Source organism: Periplaneta americana, chromosome 5 (assembly GCF_040183065.1).
Source record: "Periplaneta americana isolate PAMFEO1 chromosome 5, P.americana_PAMFEO1_priV1, whole genome shotgun sequence".
Classification (NCBI taxonomy): domain Eukaryota; kingdom Metazoa; phylum Arthropoda; class Insecta; order Blattodea; family Blattidae; genus Periplaneta; species Periplaneta americana.
The window spans coordinates 90,794,295-90,801,202 of NC_091121.1; positions in this window are offsets into that span (position 1 = coordinate 90,794,295).

Below are 6,908 nucleotides of genomic sequence, written 5' to 3' on the forward strand. Positions count from 1 at the left end.
TTTGAGACTAGCAAAATTTGAATCTGTGACTGAAATCAGCTACAAGGTTCGGTCCGTTTTTTTTTTTTTTTTTTTTTTTTTTTTTTTGCCACTACTGTACAAGTAAGAACATAATAATGATATCATGCATGGTCTCGGAAGAATTTCCGACTTTTTTAATGTACAGAGTGGGCACAAAGTCCCCTTACCCCTTATAAATACCGCAAATATTCCAAAGGATCAATATATCCCTCATCATTCTCCTCACATAAAATAGTGCGTCGCCAGGTTCGATATGACATTCGCCTCAGCATAGCTGGTGTAATCTGTTGGAAAGCACCTCGCACGGGGTCCACAACGCTGGATTGGCCGTGGGTCACCCATCTCACCGGCTCGTCTCGATTTTTTATGTAACCAACTATTCTATCAGGAATAGGCGTCTGTGACTACTTGTCGCAAATCTATAATACGAACCTCTCGGCTGTATTTCCCTCCTGTAGCAAACCATGCGAACAATTTTATGCCTTTTAAAATCAGTCATCCTTGATCGCGTTTTTAATCTACGAATCTTGAATCCAACGGAAAACATGTTAATCACGAGACTATAGTGTACTTTGTTTGTAAAGTGTGTTCCACCGTTCATCTTTAAATCTGTTCGTGTTTAAACCATGCGGTATGTGACAATGCGTACCAAGTTCAATAATGTTGTATAACAGAAGAGACGGCACATGAACCGAAGTTGAATATTAACCTAAAATATCAACTTAATTCTATCCTTATTAATTTGAGAAAAATTCGTACCGGCACCGGGAATCGAACCCGGAACCACTCAGCTATGCGCGCTGAGCGCTCTTTCCATCTGAGCTATACCGGGACACGATTCATGGTGCTGGCCGAATTCTTCTCCTTTTTATTTCATCAACACCCTACTACATGAATAAGTTATATGTAGCATTTTGAAAAAAAAAAAAACCGAAGAAAGCAAACCTCACGCATTTAAAAACGTCGAGACATATTAGTTGTGGGCTGACAAGTCCAATAGCTTACCACATACAACGAACTTCACATCCTATTACAAGTATATTTGGTAAGTCTCGTAAGTGCTGGTTCTGTCCTTTAAAAAAAACCATTCCAAAAATCCCCGATTTTTGCCTCAAAAATAAGCTGAAAACGTTAAAATATAGAAAAAAAAGTTCAAGGAAAAAATCTGAAAACTCTCAATTTTCGCAAGTACCGTAACTTAAAAGTACAAATATTCACAAAAAAAAAACATTTTAACGTTTCCGCTCATTTTTCGAAGGGTTTTAATTTTTAGGGCAAAAAATTGGGGATTTTGTCTAGCTCGCGATAGAATCTTGCGCGGACTTGTTAATAAAAACCTGAACTAACCAAACCTAACCTTCGTATATGCAAGGTGTGTAATCACAGCACGAAGAAAACTGCTCGATTTGATCTCGAATGTACACGCGAAAATAAATTAACGTAAAAATATCACGCCACCCCGACACTCCATGACAGGTCAGCGCATGCGCCACAGCGAAACTATTCCTGTCCTCTTATAAACATAAAAAACAAAATGACTCACCACCACTTCCAATCGGCCGATATCCATAAGTACGTACATGTAATAAATCTAAACTACGATTCTTTTCCGCTCACTTTTTCTAAATGTTTCCACATTAGAAATAATAATCTAAAACTTTTAAAACATATATTTTCGTATATTTTCTTACATTTACTTCAAGTTACTGTGGATTATTACCTCAAAGTGTGGAACAATTAGGCCCTACTTTAAGGGATAGCATAAAATTTTTCTCTGAACATTTTCAACTTACCATATTAAAAAGAGTAAAGTGAGTCTCTCGTTTCTCATCTTTTAGGAGACCATATACCAAGGGAATATAATGTTCGATTTTATGAGCATGAACTGTAAAGAATTGCTTGAAATATCTTGCACAAAAATTAAATGTTTCATTTACTAAAATTGTTTTACTTTCGCATAGAAATCTTATGTTCCTATCTCAGCAGAATAATATTATATTACTTACCGTGGTGTTAGCCAGGAGAAACTCTTCATTTCTAGTCGTCCTTAATTGCAGGGTTTGCGTAGCTTCGAATGTCTCAGCGACAGAAGAGGACAAAGCCAGGAGAGACGCCGTTGACGTACAAGATGCTTTGCCGGAGCAGGTTCAGATCTGAATGATGTAAACGATCCATGCAGTAGGACACTTCACTAGCAGCAAGTCTAATTATTTTGAATCGTGGTTAGAACACATTTTCATGACACTTCCTTTGGCACGCAACACCTTTTGTTTCATTTCAGCTTTCAGCTTTTATTTTGATTGTGACAACGTTCATTTTTACTAGACTTCCAATCTCACTAGCACTAATTTTGAATATTTTGGCTTTATAGTTATTCACTGTACATTTACATCTAGTTTTTCAGTCTTCAGGAACATACACTTTTCGAAATTTAAACTATCTCTTATTAGCATGTCCTTTCCTCGTTTCGATCCCCTTTCGATTAACTCCACATTTTTTATAGTATAGACTATAGTAGGTCTGCATACACGAAACAGTAAGATATTAACCTGTTACCTGCTCACTCAAGACCGCAATACCACCATCTGGATATCAAGAGTATTGGAATAGGAACTAACTTACATTGCGTATGAATACAATGCGGAAAGGTTTCATGTTTAGCCATGTTAATATGGTACATATTACTACTGGAATTTTATGTTGTAAATGAATAGCCTACGTTATTTTCGATATACAGTTAACTTAAAATTATTACCTCAAACATAAACATCCTTGAAATTGTCTCAATAGAAACGTGACTTAAAAAGCATGGTAAAGGATAGTTTGGCTGAAAAGGACTGCGTTCGATACAAAACCATGCCACTGATGAATATTAGTGTGATTAAGGGACTGTGAGAATGTCAATTTTAAACATTTGAGGCGTATAATAATATTTTTTTTTTTCAGTGAACAATAAACTAATGGCGAAGTGTTAATCAATAATATTGTCAATTTTGGAAGTAAAATGAACTACATTTTAAAATACGTATTTAAATGTTATGTTCAATCGCCAGTTTTTTGTTTTGAGTATAACATTTAAATTTGATTTTAAACAGTTATTAAAAAAGGCTCACGGAGTTATAGCTATCACTAAAATTTTCAAATTTAATCCAAATAAACTGTCATCATTTAGTACTAGTGCAAGAAATAGTATTACCATTTTTCTCAGTTAAAAATAACGTGAAAGAACAGATATAATTATTTTAATTTGTTAATATTAGTGGTGCCATATTGGTATCACTTGTGCGGTTCAGATCTGTCTTCGGACAGTTGACTAAACAACAAACCAGTGGCTGTATACAATCTGTAGAAAATAATGATTTGGTACTGAAATATAGAAGAAAATTGAAGGTTTAAACAGTAATATATTTAGAATGGATTTTATGTTATTAACATACAATGGAAATTATTTTTATGTCTGCGTAAAAACTGGCTCTTCTCTTTATATCCAGCCCTGTCTTGTTTCTCTCATTCATTCATTCATTCATTCATTCATTCATTCATTCATTCATTCATTCATTCATTCATTCATTCATTTATTTTATTCCATAGATCTTACATGAGCAATGAAGCTTTAAGGTGTGGAACATGTCAACATTTTACAATATTACAATTACAATTTTTACAAATTTTTATAGTTTTACAATTTAGTAATTTTCTACAATTTTTACAATTTTGTACAATTTTTTTACATTTTTTTACATTTTGGCGAGATGTAGTGAGATGAGATGAGGTCCGAGGATTCGCCAAAATATTACCCGGCATTTGCCTTTTCGGTGGGGGAAACCTCGGAAAAACCCAACCAGGTAATCAACTATCACATTACAAACTCACCAACAAAGCTTGTACCTACTCAAATTATTTATCAACACTGCTAATGTTCCGAAGAAATAACTAAAGAATAACACTTAAATCACTGAGCACTGGATGCAGAATGTTAAAAATGAAATCTACCCCATTGAATGTCTTACGGGGAAGGGAACTGGCTACCTTACCCCATTATTTCCTGATCTAGTTGCCTCATAAATGGTGCCTTCCTGGTATCAATTGTGACTTTGTGAGGTTCAGACCTGTCTTCGGACAGCTGACTAAACAAGTGTCGTACGTTACGTTGCAACCGGCGTAAGATGGTGAAAGGGAATGGCACGCAGTGTTAGCACAGTCTAGTATATACAGTCACGAAGCTCAATATGTAGTAAATATGCATCCATAGATAGTTGCTAACCACTAGGATCGCTAATATCGCCTCATTACAGACGAAATAGTACCGGCACAGTCTATTGCTCCTAGCACCCTCAGAACTCAAGCTTCGTGGTGACTGTATATACTAGACTGTAGTGTTAGCCTATACATTAAAACTAATTAATAAACAAACAAACAACAGATTGACCATGAGAAAACCAAACGTAAATTTAAATCAGTGGATCTAAGAATCACGGAAAGAAACTGAAAATATTCTGACAATATCAAAACAAACCTAACCTAAACCTTAATCGGATTAAATTGATAATGCGGACCGTACAGCAGCGTCGACTACGCCACTAGTGTCCGGGCCGTACAGAACCACGTGAAACAGAAGAGAATCGAAATGTTGCTAGTGAAATTCGCGACTATATTCTTTAACAATTTACTGCACTAGTCAAGTGCGAGATTTACGAAGCATTACTGCGGTAGTTTGAATGTACTAAAAGAAAATGCGTGTTTGAAGAAATCATAACACGTTATCACAGCAAAATGAAGGAGAAATATTATGCAGTCCAGAGAATATCGTTCAAATCGACAGTGCGTCTACTTGATACTAATATAATTACCTCCTCAACAAACCGCACCTAACCTTAACACCAAGTGTACGTCTAATTGATACTAACATCCTCATCAAACCATTCCTAACCCTCGCGCTAGCAGTGACTCACCAGGGATGTAATTCGAGGTCGGACGGCGCCAGGGAACTTTTATGATTGTCATATTATCGTCAAATTTTGCATTAATTATAAAAGGTAATATTTTATTCACATCTGAGCAACTTCATAGTAAGGCATACTCCTCAGACTTAACAATCTCTATATCTATAGGGACATCATTTTATTTTTACTAACATTTTTAATATTAACCTGTCTATACCTTTAGAGAACCGGAAACACCGCTTGCTCCCCCCTCCAAGACTGGAGTTCGATGATACTGGCGTAAAACACAAATCACTCTACTAGGTATGGGATGGAAGAAAAGTAGTTCATCCATTTACGTAAACTAGGAAATATCGCGATTTTGAGTTTGATAATTTTTATTAGGTTTTTCTTTAATCAAAGTACTGTACCTTTGGGGAGGCCAAGACGTAGATGGGAGGATAATATTAAAATGGATTTGAGGGAGGTGGGATATGATGATAGAGAATGGATTAATCTTGCACAGGATAGGAACCGATGGTGGGCTTATGTGAGGGCGGCAATGAACCTTCGGGTTCCTTAAAAGCCATTTGTAAGTAAGTACAGTACTGTATTAAGAATAAGTGTTTTTACTCACGAAGTGAGTTATCCATGCGAACGTATTCATTATGCAGTGTATACTGTCTACAGCACATTAGCGTACAATATAGAGAAAGAAGTTAAATTGAAAAATAATCATAATATGAATATTTAAACACAATTTTGAAAATAGTGGCCGTTCATTTCGATACAGGCTTCAGTTCTTTTGTGCATATTATCGCACTATAGACTATTGCATCTAATTCCAATTGCCAGTTTCGTCCTTCGTACTAGTAACTCATGTTGAAATAATTCTGTACCTACTCTACGTACTGTGAATTCAATCTTCACTTCTGCCCGACCCGAAAATATAAAATTACTCAGACATGCTATCTACTGTCCGTCCAAGTGGTTATGCCGCAGGATTGTAGAAAGGGAGGAAATCACGTGACAGTTAATTACTTAACGAGGCCCTTTTATTTAAGTTAAATTAAACAGCTGTATAATATTACGTAAACGTCCAATTCCTAAGAGAAATTAATGTTTTCAGAAAAGAGCTAAGACAGCCCAGCTTTTACAGAGGGTCGAGCAGAAGCAGGTGGGGGAAATCGGGATGCGACGTAGGCAAACGGACAGTACCTATGCGAAAATATGATTCAGTGTTGAAAGCTCTTTCGTCACTGGAAAACGCGAACATATTTCTGGAACGTACTATACTCAGTAACTCAGTACTGCTTACTATCTGCGGTCTTGGTTCTGTGTGGAGTTGGAACTTCCTTAGTAGAAGGGGTGGGAGTGAAGTACATTCAAAAACTCAGGTACAATAAAAATTGAAGTAAAAATAAAATGATGTCCCTGTATATTAGAAACCATCCATTTTCGTCTGACATTGTTGAAACGCAAACAGTACTTCAATGTGAGTTTTGATCTCCCATAGTGAACATCATTTTCCTACCGTCCGCCTCTGTGGAATAACGGTTAGCATGACAGGCCGTGAAACGAGCGGGACCGGGTTCAAATCCTGGTTAGGACAAGTTACCTGGTTGAGGTTCTTTCCGGGATTTTCCCTCAACCCATTAAGCGCAAATGCTGGGTAAATTTCGACGCTGGAACCTTGGACTCATTTCGCTCGCATTATCACTTTAATCTCATTCAGACTCTAGATAACATTAGCAGTTGATACATCGTTGTAAAATAAGCAATTTAAAATATTTCCTACCGTTGAGAGTATATAACATATTAACGGAAAAAAATTAGCAATGTTGTGTATTTTGAGAAACGAAACCTTGAAGAACATTAAATAAGGAATGGAGTAAGACAGATCGCTTGGGAGATCATGAAGCACAGAGTTCATTTTACACGTCTCTTTTCATGGTAGCTACCACG